Source organism: Ranitomeya variabilis, chromosome 2, assembly GCF_051348905.1.
Source record: "Ranitomeya variabilis isolate aRanVar5 chromosome 2, aRanVar5.hap1, whole genome shotgun sequence".
NCBI lineage: Eukaryota > Metazoa > Chordata > Amphibia > Anura > Dendrobatidae > Ranitomeya > Ranitomeya variabilis.
The window spans coordinates 1060858285-1060875672 of NC_135233.1; positions in this window are offsets into that span (position 1 = coordinate 1060858285).

Sequence of the window (17388 nt, forward strand, 5' to 3'; positions counted from 1 at the left end):
TGTTGACGATCTAACATTCATTAAAATGAACCACAACTGGATTTCGAAATCTTTTGCCCCACCTTGCCCGGCCGACACCTAGCTTTCCTATGAAAAGCTCTTGCCTGTGAATTACTTTTCTAATGTCTAATTTGCTGCAGCTGATTGTACAGCATACGACATGTTTACACCTCCCTAAATGGCCAAACTCCCCACACGGGGCCGTGGTATCGCGACTTGGCGCAAGCACCCGTGAGACTGCTGTTTGTCTGAAGAGGTGGGTGTGCTCGCTTTTGGTTGACGGCATTGCTACTGGGTCCCTCATAGTACAATGTAGTGTCTCTGGCGGTGGTGGTGCGCACCCAACGTCAGACACACCGTTGTAACATGAGGGGCCCTGGGGCGGTCCCGCCGGCCTCAAGAGAGTTCCCCCCTACCCCAGCTCAAAATGTGCTCTACCACGTGCAAAATTATGTCGCACAGCTCCACCAATCTTTAGTCTATTCGCTGACATCATTCAATGTCTGGCACTGACAATACAAATTTGTAGACATCTATGATGCAACTTAAAGTAGTCTGTGTCTGTGTCCTATATTGGCACCATTAAATAGTTACTGCCAAATTACTATGTCAGAAACTCAGTAGATGAGCCCACCCCTGTACCTAAGTATGCCACCTTTTTTTTTGTTTTGGTTGTTTTGCGAGACATTAACATCTATTTATATTTTGGGAGTACTGGGACAGACACTCCTTGCACTACTCCTCCACTCACCACCAAGCTGCCTGTGTATCCATGTAACCGCTGTAAAGCTGCCATGAGCCTATTGTTTGTTATTTTAGGCCTTTGATAGCCTGTCTGCGGTCCCTACTTTAAATACTCCTCCACTCACCACCAAGCTGCCTGCCCGTGTATCCATGTCCCCGCTGTAAAACTGCCATGAGCCTATTGTTTGTTATTTTAGGCCTTTGATAGCCTGTCTGCGGTCCCTACTTTAAATACTCCTCCACTCACCACCAAGCTGCCTGCCCGTGTATCCATGTAACCGCTGTAAAACTGCCATGAGCCTATTGTTTGTTATTTTAGGCCTTTGATAGCCTGTCTGCGGTCCCTACTTTAAATACTCCTCCACTCACCACCAAGCTGCCTGTGTATCCATGTAACCGCTGTAAAACTGCCATGAGCCTATTGTTTGTTATTTTAGGCCTTCGAAGCCTGTCTGCGGTCCCTCCTTACACTAGGCCTCCACTGACCAGACCACTGCTGCCCGTGTACCCCTGGAACCAATTTTAAAGTGCCTACAGCCAGCCCATTTTATTGTGTTAGGCCTTCGAAGCCTGTCTGCGGTCCCTCCTTCCACTAGGCCTCCACTGACCAGACCACTGCTGCCCGTGTACCCCTGGAACCAATTTTAAAGTGCCTACAGCCAGCCCATTTTATTGTGTTAGGCCTTCGAAGCCTGTCTGCGGTCCCTCCTTCCACTAGGCCTCCACTGACCAGACCACTGCTGCCCGTGTACCCCTGGAACCAATTTTAAAGTGCCTACAGCCAGCCCATTTTATTGTGTTAGGCCTTCGAAGCCTGTCTGCGGTCCCTCCTTCCAATAGGCCTACACTGACAAAGGTACACCTGACAACAGACACATGGACCTGTAGGCATGGCCACGGAAGGTTACGTGTCCTTTGTGGCTCAATGGGTTAATGTATTGGATGCATGGTCCACACAGGGGACAGCCTGCTAAGTCTGTATGCAGTCCCTAATTCAAGTTGTCCTCAACTGAATAAAGCTGAGCTTCTACCTTCTGGCTCTCATTAAGTGTTTTTTAAAAAACAAAATGGTGGTTAGGGCCTACTAACGGCTTCTGCCCCTCCATGGTGTTGCCCTCAACTGAATAAAGCTGAGCTTCAACCTTCTGGCTCTCATTAAGTGTTTTTTAAAAAACAAAATGGTGGTTAGGGCCTACTAACGGCTTCTGCCCCTCCCTGGTGTTGCCCTCAACTGAATAAAGCTGAGCTTCTACCTTCCGGCTCTGATTAACTGCTGTTTTTAAACACATTGCTGGTTCCGGCCTACTAACGGTGTCTGCCCCTGCCTGGTGTTGCCCTCAACTGAATAAAGCTGAGCTTCAACCTTCTGGCTCTCATTAAGTGTTTTTTAAAAAACAAAATGGTGGTTAGGGCCTACTAACGGCTTCTGCCCCTCCCTGGTGTTGCCCTCAACTGAATAAAGCTGAGCTTCTACCTTCCGGCTCTGATTAACTGCTGTTTTTAAACACATTGCTGGTTCCGGCCTACTAACGGTGTCTGCCCCTGCCTGGTGTTGCCCTCAACTGAATAAAGCTGAGCTTCAACCTTCTGGCTCTCATTAAGTGTTTTTTAAAAAACAAAATGGTGGTTAGGGCCTACTAACGGCTTCTGCCCCTCCCTGGTGTTGCCCTCAACTGAATAAAGCTGAGCTTCTACCTTCCGGCTCTGATTAACTGCTGTTTTTAAACACATTGCTGGTTCCGGCCTACTAACGGTGTCTGCCCCTGCCTGGTGTTGCCCTCAACTGAATAAAGCTGAGCTTCAACCTTCTGGCTCTCATTAAGTGTTTTTTAAAAAACAAAATGGTGGTTAGGGCCTACTAACGGCTTCTGCCCCTCCCTGGTGTTGCCCTCAACTGAATAAAGCTGAGCTTCTACCTTCCGGCTCTGATTAACTGCTGTTTTTAAACACATTGCTGGTTCCGGCCTACTAACGGTGTCTGCCCCTGCCTGGTGTTGCCCTCAACTGAATAAAGCTGAGCTTCTACCTTCCGGCTCTGATTAACTGCTGTTTTTAAACACATTGCTGGTTCCGGCCTACTAACGGTGTCTGCCCCTGCCTGGTGTTGCCCTCAACTGAATAAAGCTGAGCTTCAACCTTCTGGCTCTCATTAAGTGTTTTTTAAAAAACAAAATGGTGGTTAGGGCCTACTAACGGCTTCTGCCCCTCCCTGGTGTTGCCCTCAACTGAATAAAGCTGAGCTTCTACCTTCCGGCTCTGATTAACTGCTGTTTTTAAACACATTGCTGGTTCCGGCCTACTAACGGTGTCTGCCCCTGCCTGGTGTTGCCCTCAACTGAATAAAGCTGAGCTTCAACCTTCTGGCTCTCATTAAGTGTTTTTTAAAAAACAAAATGGTGGTTAGGGCCTACTAACGGCTTCTGCCCCTCCCTGGTGTTGCCCTCAACTGAATAAAGCTGAGCTTCTACCTTCCAGCTCTGATTAACTGCTGTTTTTAAACACATTGCTGGTTCCGGCCTACTAACGGTGTCTGCCCCTGCCTGGTGTTGCCCTCAACTGAATAAAGCTGAGCTTCAACCTTCTGGCTCTCATTAAGTGTTTTTTAAAAAACAAAATGGTGGTTAGGGCCTACTAACGGCTTCTGCCCCTCCCTGGTGTTGCCCTCAACTGAATAAAGCTGAGCTTCTACCTTCCGGCTCTGATTAACTGCTGTTTTTAAACACATTGCTGGTTCCGGCCTACTAACGGTGTCTGCCCCTGCCTGGTGTTGCCCTCAACTGAATAAAGCTGAGCTTCAACCTTCTGGCTCTCATTAAGTGTTTTTTAAAAAACAAAATGGTGGTTAGGGCCTACTAACGGCTTCTGCCCCTCCCTGGTGTTGCCCTCAACTGAATAAAGCTGAGCTTCTACCTTCCGGCTCTGATTAACTGCTGTTTTTAAACACATTGCTGGTTCCGGCCTACTAACGGTGTCTGCCCCTGCCTGGTGTTGCCCTCAACTGAATAAAGCTGAGCTTCAACCTTCTGGCTCTCATTAAGTGTTTTTTAAAAAACAAAATGGTGGTTAGGGCCTACTAACGGCTTCTGCCCCTCCCTGGTGTTGCCCTCAACTGAATAAAGCTGAGCTTCTACCTTCCGGCTCTGATTAACTGCTGTTTTTAAACACATTGCTGGTTCCGGCCTACTAACGGTGTCTGCCCCTGCCTGGTGTTGCCCTCAACTGAATAAAGCTGAGCTTCAACCTTCTGGCTCTCATTAAGTGTTTTTTAAAAAACAAAATGGTGGTTAGGGCCTACTAACGGCTTCTGCCCCTCCCTGGTGTTGCCCTCAACTGAATAAAGCTGAGCTTCTACCTTCCGGCTCTGATTAACTGCTGTTTTTAAACACATTGCTGGTTCCGGCCTACTAACGGTGTCTGCCCCTGCCTGGTGTTGCCCTCAACTGAATAAAGCTGAGCTTCAACCTTCTGGCTCTCATTAAGTGTTTTTTAAAAAACAAAATGGTGGTTAGGGCCTTCTAACGGCTTCTGCCCCTCCCTGGTGTTGCCCTCAACTGAATAAAGCTGAGCTTCTACCTTCCGGCTCTGATTAACTGCTGTTTTTAAACACATTGCTGGTTCTGGCCTACTAACGGTGTCTGCCCCTGCCTGGTGTTGCCCTCAACTGAATAAAGCTGAGCTTCAACCTTCTGGCTCTCATTAAGTGTTTTTTAAAAAACAAAATGGTGGTTAGGGCCTACTAACGGCTTCTGCCCCTCCCTGGTGTTGCCCTCAACTGAATAAAGCTGAGCTTCTACCTTCCGGCTCTGATTAACTGCTGTTTTTAAACACATTGCTGGTTCCGGCCTACTAACGGTGTCTGCCCCTGCCTGGTGTTGCCCTCAACTGAATAAAGCTGAGCTTCTACCTTCCGGCTCTGATTAACTGCTGTTTTTAAACACATTGCTGGCTCCGGCCTACTAACGGTGTCTGCCCCTGCCTGGTGTTGCCCTCAACTGAATAAAGCTGAGCTTCAACCTTCTGGCTCTCATTAAGTGTTTTTTAAAAAACAAAATGGTGGTTAGGGCCTACTAACGGCTTCTGCCCCTCCCTGGTGTTGCCCTCAACTGAATAAAGCTGAGCTTCTACCTTCCAGCTCTGATTAACTGCTGTTTTTAAACACATTGCTGGTTCCGGCCTACTAACGGTGTCTGCCCCTGCCTGGTGTTGCCCTCAACTGAATAAAGCTGAGCTTCAACCTTCTGGCTCTCATTAAGTGTTTTTTAAAAAACAAAATGGTGGTTAGGGCCTACTAACGGCTTCTGCCCCTCCCTGGTGTTGCCCTCAACTGAATAAAGCTGAGCTTCTACCTTCCGGCTCTGATTAACTGCTGTTTTTAAACACATTGCTGGTTCCGGCCTACTAACGGTGTCTGCCCCTGCCTGGTGTTGCCCTCAACTGAATAAAGCTGAGCTTCAACCTTCTGGCTCTCATTAAGTGTTTTTTAAAAAACAAAATGGTGGTTAGGGCCTACTAACGGCTTCTGCCCCTCCCTGGTGTTGCCCTCAACTGAATAAAGCTGAGCTTCTACCTTCCGGCTCTGATTAACTGCTGTTTTTAAACACATTGCTGGTTCCGGCCTACTAACGGTGTCTGCCCCTGCCTGGTGTTGCCCTCAACTGAATAAAGCTGAGCTTCAACCTTCTGGCTCTCATTAAGTGTTTTTTAAAAAACAAAATGGTGGTTCCGGCCTACTAACGGTGTCTGCCCCTGCCTGGTGTTGCCCTCAACTGAATAAAGCTGAGCTTCAACCTTCTGGCTCTCATTAAGTGTTTTTTAAAAAACAAAATGGTGGTTAGGGCCTACTAACGGCTTCTGCCCCTCCCTGGTGTTGCCCTCAACTGAATAAAGCTGAGCTTCTACCTTCCGGCTCTGATTAACTGCTGTTTTTAAACACATTGCTGGTTCCGGCCTACTAACGGTGTCTGCCCCTGCCTGTTGTTGCCCTCAACTGAATAAAGCTGAGCTTCAACCTTCTGGCTCTCATTAAGTGTTTTTTAAAAAACAAAATGGTGGTTCCGGCCTACTAACGGTGTCTGCCCCTGCCTGGTGTTGCCCTCAACTGAATAAAGCTGAGCTTCAACCTTCTGGCTCTCATTAAGTGTTTTTTAAAAAACAAAATGGTGGTTAGGGCCTACTAACGGTGTCTGCCCCTCCCTGGTGTTGCCCTCAACTGAATAAAGCTGAGCTTCAACCTTCTGGCTCTCATTAAGTGTTTTTTAAAAAACAAAATGGTGGTTAGGGCCTACTAACGGTGTCTGCCCCTCCCTGGTGTTGTCCTCAACTGAACAAAGCTGAGCTTCCACATTCTGGCTTTCGGCCTATACTATCAGATATTAAACTGCATTTGGCCTACTAGTGTGGTTAGGCCCTTGAAACAGTGTCTGCTGCTCTTGGGTTTGCTACTCCACTGAACAAAGCAATGCCGCCTGTTTAGTCCTGTTACCAATTTTGATCTGCATTTAGCCTACTTTATTCTTTGGCCCTATATCTGTTTCCTCATCATCCTGCCCATTGCCCAGCCACTGCTAGATGAGTCTGCTGGTACATTGACCTAGACCACTACATTCCCCTTGTACTCTACACAGCCAGAATCTGACCCTGCTGAAAGTAAGGTTCCCCTTCCCGCATATTATACCACCTTACACAGGGACAAAGAGGAAGGTGCAGATGAAAGTGCAGGTTCCTTCATCAGGTGGGGGGGCATACTCGTTGGCGACGTCACTGGCACAGGGCCACTCAGAGTACGCAAAAGTGTCGCTGCTGGTGGGAGGCGCCCCCGCCATGCAAACACACCACCGTACTTTGAGGGGCCCTGTGCCAGTGCCAATGCGAACGAGTGGGCCCCCCCTGCTTGCTCAGGATCACAGCACTTGCAACGTTGAAATACTTACCTCTCCCTGCTCCACCGCCATGACGTAGTCCATGTTTCCTGGGCCCACTAAAACCTTGAACCAGCCCTACCCCCACAACTTTTGCCAAATGACCACCAATTTCCAGTGCCCAACTATTATTATAAAGTTAATTAAGATTGACAAGCTTCAGAAAACAAGAATGGATGTTTTTGGCAGTAAAATGTGCACTGTAGGTGTTTTCCTGGCCTCCACTCACTGCCGGCTATGCTTCCCCATTGACTTGCATTGGGTTTCGTGTTTCGGTCGATCCCCGACTTTTAGCGATAATCGGCCGACTTCACTCGACTCGACTCTGGACTAAATCGGGTTTCACAAAACCAGACTCGATCTTAAAAAAATGAAAGTCGCTCAACCCTAGTCACAAGAAATGGCCGATGCTACTATTGAACCCAGTGATCTACTGGGCATTGCAGAGTTCTGCCTGTGGTGGTTTACCCTATAAATGGGTGGATTTTCCTATAAATGGGGCCCCAGTTAAAGTGAAAACTGAAAAATAAAAATTCAAAGGTATTTCATGTCTTCTTAGGGAATACTTAGATATGTACATAAAATATTAGTAAAATTCTAATGAAAAATGAAAACAAATTCCACCCCTCTACAAACAAAATTATTTAATTGTACGTACTGTATATTACATAAAATAGAAATAACGTGTTCAATCAACAAGTTATTTAATTAATGTGAAATATGAACAGTATAAAAAAAACACAGTAATTTATATGTACCCTCCAGTCCCGAAAAGTAACAAAATTTACTGCATATCTCATCTCAAAGAGCCATGTCAGTGGAGAAAACATCACTTCTTAAAGGGAATCTAATAGTGGAATCAACCCTCCCAAGCCGTCTATATGGACATGTAGGTCATAAAACAATGAATAAAATGATACCTTGATGTCTGTGATCCAATGCCTTAATCCAGAGAAATCCATGCTTTTTTTGTTATGTGAAGGAGCAGTTAAGATTTATGGGCCGGACATAGATCTACCTGGGAATCTGCCTCCAGAGATTATTTTACACGAAAGGGGGCATTACCAGTTGTAGGGGTTTCACTCGCTCAGGTGCGATGGCTGACACTCAGGAGGCACGTTCCATCAAAAGTTCAAAGGTTTATTGCTCCATAAACCACATAGCAAAAACAGAAAACAAATGGCCTTTAGCTCAGGCAAAGGAAAAAACAAGTGTCCAGTCCTTCAGACTCAGTCCTGGAGCCCTAGCACACTCTGGAGGCTATCACCTCCACACATATCCTCTGTGTTAAGCATAAGCCTTTCTTTTATAGGTCTAACCACACCCAGAACCCATCACATGATTAGACATGTGGTTATGACATCACCACAGGTCCTAAAACACATATAGTTAGGCATGGTTACATCACAGCGGCAAGCCACCTATGTGACACATATCTCCCGTCGACTAGACAACCTTTAGCCACGCTACACAGTGTAAGACATGTAGATCAGGAGAGCAGAATGTCAGTCATTACATGTCTCACATTGGTATGCCCCTTTTTATTTAACATAATCTCTGGAGGCAGATTTTTAGGAAGATCTATGTCCAGCCCATAGATCTTAACAGCTCATTTACCTATTTAGAAACATGCGGATTTCTGTGGAATAAGACATCGGATCGCAGATATCAAGGTATCATTTTATTCAACTTTCTGACCTGCATGCCTACATAGATGACTTAGGAGGGTTGATCCTACTCACAGCTGTCCTGTAAATGTGGATAAGCAAAAAAAAAAAAAACTAAAAATCTCCCACTATAGATTTTAGAACTGCGTGGTCTTTATAGCGTTCAGTATATTTTGGGTATTTTTATTTTGTGAAAATCTCAGCATGTTACAGCCTTGTGTTTTAAATAACTTTTATGTTCCTTTTTTTTTCCTCCTTATTGATTTTGGCATAAAAATGTATGTAAAAAACATGTACTTCTATTAAAACTGTCAGCATTCAGGCAAATGATTGGTCACAATTGACTAGTATAATTGCTCAAGGGTAAAATCACTGAAAATTACATTGACTCATTGAGAAATCGATCAACATCTTAAATGCTCTTGAACCAAAATGGCAAGTAACGAACAGAAAATCTGATGCGCGTGCAAATACTTTTAATTACAAATGTCAGGTCCTAAGGGGAGATTTAATATGTAATATTAGCGGAGTGAAGAAACGATGAATGTGACTGCGCTGTCACATGACCCTTATGCGATGTCCCTATAAATGACTCAATAATGTTTTCTAACTTTAATTAAAAGATGAAATAATAACTTGAAATCTGCCTGTCGAGCCTAATCCATCAACCCACCAAACTGTATCATGTCAGTGAATGGCGCACAATAGATAGATGTGAATGTCTATATTAATAAACCGCAATTGTTTTGTCTCAATGGATCTCAATTTATAAAATTCTACAACAACACAAGATATCAAATTATTTAATAACCCATTAAATAACGAGTACTAATATTAAACCCAAGAGCACCCTAGAAGACTATGGATTTTTTTTTTGTATTAAAGGGAACCTTTCAGGTCCGATAACAATATTAATCTGCAGACTAATAGTGTTGAATGAATAGTGGTGATGAAGGTACCCGGCCGCAGTAATAAAAGTGCGGCACCAGGAGGAAATTTCCTCCTGGGAGCCACTGGATTTCAGTCATGCAGTAATGCCAAAAGCAAGTACAGTCAGTGCTTACCGTACTGTGAGTGACAGCTGTAAACACACCGCGGCACTGACTGAAAGCCGGCAGTGACTGAAAGCCGGCACTGACTGAAAGCCGGCAATGCAGTGCATCAGTACAGAACTGACTGGCAGTCCATGCCGATGTGTGCGCTGCTTGCAGCTGGTGCTTTCAGTGCTGTGAACAGTGACTGTTATTGCTCCAGGCATGTCTGCACGCACCTTCATTTCCAATGGGCATAACTTGGGCCACAGTTTAAATGTAGAAATAATCCAGTGAAAGATCTTCTTTAATAACACACTGCACAGACTTTTCATGCTTTTTAAACTTACAACATGCTTCAAAAATCCTCTCTTTTTGCAGATGCATGATGTGCTGGTGCATATACTTATGAAGTGTATATGAAAAAAGCCATGTTTTTTTTAAATGTGGTGGTCCAAAAATTATCCCTTTTAGGGCTTAGCAAACAGGTTTGGTGTGAAGAAACTGAAGAAGCAAAAGCTAGACTTTTTTAGCCATTAAAAAATGATATCCTTTTTTGTGGAGTATGAATAGATTTGGTGCTTGTTCATAAAACTATTTACCAATAGGGAAGCACCAAGGCCCAGATAGTATAGCTTATGAAAAATCAATAGCTCACTATTAATTTTGTCATGGCCCTTTGATAAAATAATGTTTAGTTTTGTAAAAAAAATTCCATGACCATATCAAACGTGATTATAAAAATAATGAAGATGAAATATCAACGGCCTGTGGGAGGCACAATATGTGGGGTGATATTATTATTAGGAGGCACAATGGGGGATCATTATCATTGTAAGGGAAGCACATGGGGCATTATATAAGAAAGCAGGGGGGGTACTTGTATTATTATAAGGATGTACGAGGTCATTATTATTATAATTGGTCAATGTGAATTATAAGAAAGCACTGGAGGACATTATTTCTATAAGGTGCTGTATTGAGATGCAAGGGAGAATAAATATTACAAGGGAACATTATAACTTTGCATTGGCACAGGGAGGGGGCATTATTACTATCTAGGGCACTGGTTTTAGAACTGTATGGTTTGTGTACAGGTGGAGAAAGTGAGGAGGTGGCTGAAAAAGTAGTAAGAGAAAGATGTGTCTGGGTTACTTTTTGTAGCGTCAAGTTATGAATGGAAGAAATGGTCATGGTGGTCAGGGCCTAATGGAAAACAAGAGAGGAAATTAATGACAACAATCAGCAAGTACATCACTGGTGAGAACCTGTATAGTACACACATATAGGGTCTGTAGAGCACTGGTGTGGCCCTGATATTACCATTTTATGGTCACTGTATGGTAGGGATATCAGTCCCAGTTCAGTGGTTTTGGTTAATGATCAGCATGGTGGTATTATCACTACAGTATATGCTGGTAATTAGTGATGAGCGAGTGTACTTGTTGCTCGGGTTTTTCTGAGCACGCTCGGGTGACCTCCGAGAATTTATGACTGCTCGGAGATTTTGTTTTTATCACCGCAGCTGAATAATTTACAGCTACTAGCCAGGCTTAGTACATGTGGGGGTTGCCTGGTTGCTAGGGAATCCCCACATGTACTCAGGCTGGCTAGTAGCTGTAAATCATTCAGCTGCCATGATGAAAACTAAATCTCCGAGCAGTCATACATACTCGGAGGTCACCCGAGCGTGCTCTGGAAAACCCAAGCAACGAGTACACTCGCTCATCACTACTGGTAATATTTGGCTATGATCTGTTGGTATTTGTATGTTAGGCTACGTTCCCACCATGAGTGTTTGGTGCGCCTTTGATGTTGCAGCATTTCCGCACCTATTAGGTAAATAAGGGGCTACGTTCCCACCATGAGTGTTTGGTGCGCCTTTGATGTTGCAGCATTTCCGCACCTATTAGGTAAATAAGGTTACCCGTTTTTTTTCATTGAGATTTTTTACATGCGTCTTTATCACATTTCTAATGTTGCAGTTGTTGTTTTTTTGGAATGTCATTTCTTAACAATCAAATAAAGCTTTGTTTTTTTATACCCCCTAGTATTTTACTTTGACAAAACTTTATTGATACAGTCATGTGCGGATTTCATGCTTTTTTTTCTACCTGTGTACTTTCCTCATCTAAAGCAATTCTCCAAGGAACAATCAGCTCATAAAACTCAGAGTACTATTATTGGATATAAGGTAGTAGATAGGTAGTAGAAAATCTTGATTTTCTCCAAGCAGGGTAATGTTAGTAATAGAGACCCTTATCTGTTAAGGAGATGGGGAGAGCATGGGCCTGTGTGCTTTCATATGCCAGGACTGAATTTTAGACCAGACCTTCCCGGCCCAGAGGTCCACAGGGTCAGGACTCAGGGTGTCTCCCAAAAAGGACACTGTTCAGTCTATGTTTCCTGACATATCTCCCAGACAGAGGAGTCTATGTTTCCTGACATATCTCCCTGAGAGAGTAGCCTATGTTTCCCGACGTGCATCAGGTCGGTGCAGCATCTGATAAAATATCTGGTCCATAATTTCATATACTGAATACTGTATATTGTAATCGCTGTTGTAAAGATGTCACAAGTGTAGGAGCATTGGCTCTGCAGAGACCAGCAGATTACATAGCTTCTCCTGGTAATACACCAATTTTTATCCCATTTTGCTTCTAGAGCAGTGTTCCCCAAGTCCGGTCCTCAAGAGCCACCAACAGGTCATGTTTTCAGGATTTCTTTAGTATTGCACAGGTGATGGAATTATTGCCTGTACAGGTGATGCAATTATCACCTGTGCAATACTAAGGAAATATTGAAAACATGACCTGTTGGTGGCTCTTGAGGACCGGACTTGGGGAACACTGTTCTAGAGAGTCTAAAAGCATGGCTATCCTATAGTAACCTTTTTACTTGATGCAAACAAATGCTAGTCAACACAGAAAAAATCGAAAATGCAACTTGCCATGCTCTGCAGCACGACCTTGGTCTCTGTTGGTTTGCTTTCCCACCTCCTGATATGACAGTTGTCCATCAAACCAATTAATGAACATGTAGACGTTGCTGTTCTTCCTCCATACTTTGTTGCATTCTTGAGTATTTTTTCTGTAAAAATCAAGGAAGATGAGATTGATTCTTCAGTTGACCCTACTGACAAATTTAGGAGCCTCTTCCAAGGGCCTCTGTAGGTGACACTTGTCGATCTTTAGCCAATTTCCTCGTAAAATTTGACAAATTTGCCGAATTCAAATATTAAATGATTGGCTCATTTCTAATTAATAGATATTAATAAGTTTTGTGTCATCACCATTTTGATAGCATGTAACGAGCAGAGGACTTATATAGATGGAGCATGAGCCAAAGACCAGAAATAGTTTTTAACAAATATTTTTCTGCGATTCATGCATCCTGATGGTCCGCTGTTAGTACGGAGGAAGGCATTTACATGACAGTCACTTGAGTTTGGTTTGACAGGAGGGATTAGTGTTTATACCCAGTGATACTGATACCTATGGTGTTTATCTGAATGAAGTTATTTGTCGGCAGGGGAATTCCTGATCTGACAGCCTCATCACATTGCTCATATTCCGCTATGATTTAGGGAAGGAGATATTTGTGAGAGCTTACACATTCAGGTTCTTTGAAATTTAATGCTAACATGTCTAAAGCACTGCAGTTGGAAGATTATGGAAGGCAATGTTAGATATTAGATACTGCAAATATTTGCTAAAACCGATGTCTTCAATCCACCATTCTATCATCGAGTACAATGTACAGTATATAGAGGGATGTGAATGTAGAGCACGCGGAAGCTCAGATCAGGGAACCTGTGTGGAGACAGGGGTTTTAGTTATGTCCTATTTTTTCTCCTCGTGACATAAGTCGACTGAATTCTATAAAACAATGAGTTTTTGGTGCAGCTTATGAAATATCATTTTATCATTACTGGCTTGGGTCTGCTGAGACACGTTCCCAAAGTGTATTAAAAAAAAATGTCCACTCTCCTGAAAAAATATTTTACGTGAAAAAAACAATTCTAACAATTCTGAAGCATCTTTACTTAGAACTTTAGGAAATTTTGGAAATTTATGAAAAACTTTCAAGTGAGCACTACAAACTGGGGGTGTGGAGGGAATGTCCCTGCATGGTCTGTCCCTGTCCAAATGGCTTTGATGGCGCCAGACTTTTCAAAAAGATTTCATCGTAAAACCCACTTGTCAATGTATTTGTAACAGAGGAATAGAATTGTGTAGGGTCTTAAGAATAGATGCTCCAGCATTGCTCTTTCAGTGGCATTGGTCGGCCAGTGTAAGTAGGCAATTAGACAACAGCAAACAAGTTGCTATTGGTGATATTTTAGTGTCACCAGTCATTGGGTGTAAACAGATCTTATCTCAGGGGCATATGCTGTTGCAGGAGATTGCTCTGATAAGTAAAAACGCTGACCCTTTCACTGCCAGCATCTGTACTCCAAGTGAATACATTCTGATTACAGTTGGGCAAATGTATTCAAGTGAAATTGAAATACCTACTCAAATTTTACAAACCCTTGTATTTCCTGTGATATGGATTTTTTCCGTCAGTCACTTTGCGTAAAGTCAGCAAAATGGCAGCCTGCTGGACACCATTTAGCTAAATCATAACGGGCCCTCCCAAAGAAAACTAATACTCACCTTTTGACTAGCCTTCGGGTACAGTCCTCAGTGCCTCTTCGGACAAACGGCACTCTCTTTACAATCGCAGGGACTTCTGGGTGTGAAAAGGCCAACAATATTTCTGCTTATGTGTCATAACTAGTGATGAGCGAGTGTACTCGTTGCCCCGGTTTTCCTGAGCACACTCGGGTGATCTCCGGGTATTTCTGACAGCTCGGAGATTAAGTATTCATCGCCTCAGCTGGATGATTTACAGCTACTAGCCAGCTTGAATATATGTGGGGATTCCCTAGCAACCAGGCAACCCCCACATGTACTCAGGCTGGCTAATAGCTGTAAATCATTCAGCTGCCATGATGAAAACTAAATGTCCGAACACTAACAAATATTTGGAGGTCACCCGAGCGTGCTAAGGAAAACCCGAGCAACGAGTACACTCACTCATCACAAGTCATAACGATACAACATGCACTGCAATATTACGACGCACACTCAAGGTCCAGTTATGACTAGGCATAGGCACGCTATGCACGCACGTCATAAGAATGCAACATCCCAGCCGAGAATGTGCTTCTTAGGTTCATGGCGCACATCGTAATGCTGTTACGCACATGCACAAAGTCATCTGAGCCTGGTCACGGCCGGAAGTCCCAGCCTGGTGTAAAAAGGCTCAGGGTGTCAGCACTCAATGGGATTAAGAAGAGGTGCTGAGGAATATAGGGAGGACAGTGAACAGAGTTGGTGTCTGGAGCAGTGAGCATTAAAGTGAGTATTAATTTTGTGTGTTTCTTTTTCTACATCTTATACTTATTATGCAATTGGAGGTCTCCAAATCCCAAAACATAATAAGGGACATTGAATTTGAGGAGAACAGATTTGCTGCAAATACAATTTCTCAGTAAAATCAGCGCAATTTTATGAATTTGAATTTCTACGGATCCGCTCATCTCTAGTTATCATATTAATGCAGCTGAAGGCGGCAAATAGACCGGGGAAAATCAGGGGTTTAGAAGTCACTTAGATGCAATATTCTTACAGGAATTAAGACAAATCTCTCTGTAAAGTGATTTACAAAGCTTCATAACTTTTCATTCTGGATAAAATTACTTAAAAAAATGAAAGTTTACTTGCCCTTACAGCCATTTTGTCACAAATTTTGAAGTATGTTTGCTCTCATTGTCTCATTTTGAAAACTAATTTGTGCCAGTATCTGAGTCCTTATTATTTTACTTTCTCATGTTGTCATCCATTTTGTAAAGTGCACCAGGCCCACCTGTGGAAAAGGCCTCCAACAAATTGATGCAGTTTCCACTTTTTCTCACAGTTGGGATGGTGTTCTTTGACTTCCAAGTCTCCCTCTTTTTCATCCGAACATGACATTGGCCATTAAGGCCAGATTCATACATTTTTGTTTCATCAGTCCAGAGAACTTTTCTAAACAACCAGCAAGGAAATTTATATGTAATAAAGATATAAAGCCACAGAATGTAAGTCCGCAAGGACAGGGTCCTCTCTCCTCTGTACCAGTCTGTCACTGTAAACCTGTTTACTGTAAATGATATCTATAACTCTGTATGTAACCCTTTCTCATGTACAGCACCATGGAATTAATGGTGCTATATAAATAAATAATAATAATAATAATAATAATAATAAAGCCTAACTTTTATTATACCATATATTAAAAACGCTATGTCTGGTTAGGGGAGCAATCATTGGATTATGAACAAAATAACTAAATGCACAGAGGTTTATATAATGTATATATAAAATAAAGTGCTCAGGAGAACCCATGCAAGATTTAAAAAAGGCTCGCTCTCTTCCATCTATCCTGATGAGATATAACCGTCCAAATATTCATCAAGGGGAGCTTACCCTGTCATTCCCTGTATAGCTGCTCCTGCCCTGACTATGGCGATATCAATGTGTGGTACTCAGTAGCGTAGCTACCAGGGGGGCAGAGGGTGCGGTCGCCCCAGGCCCGGTGCTCAGAGGGGCCCACCCAAAGCTAAGCTACCCTTAACTATATCAGCCTGCTGTGCACGCCAATATAGTTAAGCTCTGCGGTAGAACAGGGAGACAATGACAATCTCCCTGCACTGCTGTGGTCTGTTCTGTAGAGGAGCATGTGCCCTGGGACGCTGGGTGCCGGCACTGTACCTGCTGCCTCCCGCATACTGCAGACACGCACACATTGCCGGCAGTGTGGTGTCTGCTGAAGAGGCTTCAGGACGCTGCTTCTTCCCTGAGCCCTGCACAGAGGAGCAGGGCAGGAGATAGGACGGAGTAGGAGCTCAGGCTGCAGGTGGCTGTATCCGCACTGTGCAGTGAGGAGGAGGCAGGACACTGTAACCCTCCTGACAGGTCCCTGAGGATTCTTACATCCATTTTGCTTTCTCAGTCTCTCTCTTTCTGTCTCTCTCTGTCTCTCCCTCTGTCTCTCTCTGTCTCTCCCTCTGTCTCTCTCTCTGTCTCTCCCTCTGTCTCTCTGTCTCTCTCTGTCTCTCTCACTGTCTCTCTCTCTGTCTCTCCCTCTGTCTCTGTCTCTCTCTGTCTCTCTCGCTGTCTCTCTCTCTGTCTCTCTCTTTCTGTCTGTCCCCCTCTCTGTCTCTCCCTCTGTCTCTCCCTCTGTCTCTCTGTCTCTCTCTCTGTCTCTCTCTCTGTCTCTCTCTGTGTCTCTCTGTCACTCTCTGTCTCTCTCTGTCTCTGTCAATCTCTCTGTCTCTCTCTCTCTGTCACTTTCTGTCTCTGTCTCTCTCTCTGTCAATTCAATTCAATTCAATTCAATTCAAATGAGCTTTATTGGCAGGACTAAGTACATGTTAGCATTGCCAAAGCATATGGTAAAAATAGGGGGATAGGGGGTGGGGTAGGGAGGCATATAGAGGTCCAGGATATATCAGGCTCCTTTTAGAGGATAGGGGACATGTCTATGGTGGGGTATAGGAGTCAGTGGCATATCGGGCTCTTTAGTCGGGGGATAGGGACATGTCCAGGGTGGGGTACAGGAGTCCATGACATATCAAGCTCCTCTTAGTCTGTGGCAGGCACTGACATATTCCACTGCTATGGCGGCTGCACTTTCCTCTTCCCCAGTATTATCGGTAGTTTCTCTTCCTCCTCCATGGAGGTGAAGTCAGGGAGGAGATCAGACAGTCTCTTGAAGTGAGTGTCCCTCACTGTGGAGTATTTGGGGCACCTCAGCAGGAAGTGGGCCTCATCCTGTCTCTTTCTGTCTCTCTCTATCTGTCTCTCTCTCTCAGTCTCTCTCTCTCTCTCTGTCTCTCTTAGTTATATATACTGTATATATATATATATATATATATATATATATAGTGATGCAGTGACCCCTGTGGCAGCTAGGGGGCACTGTGTGTGCTCCTTGGGA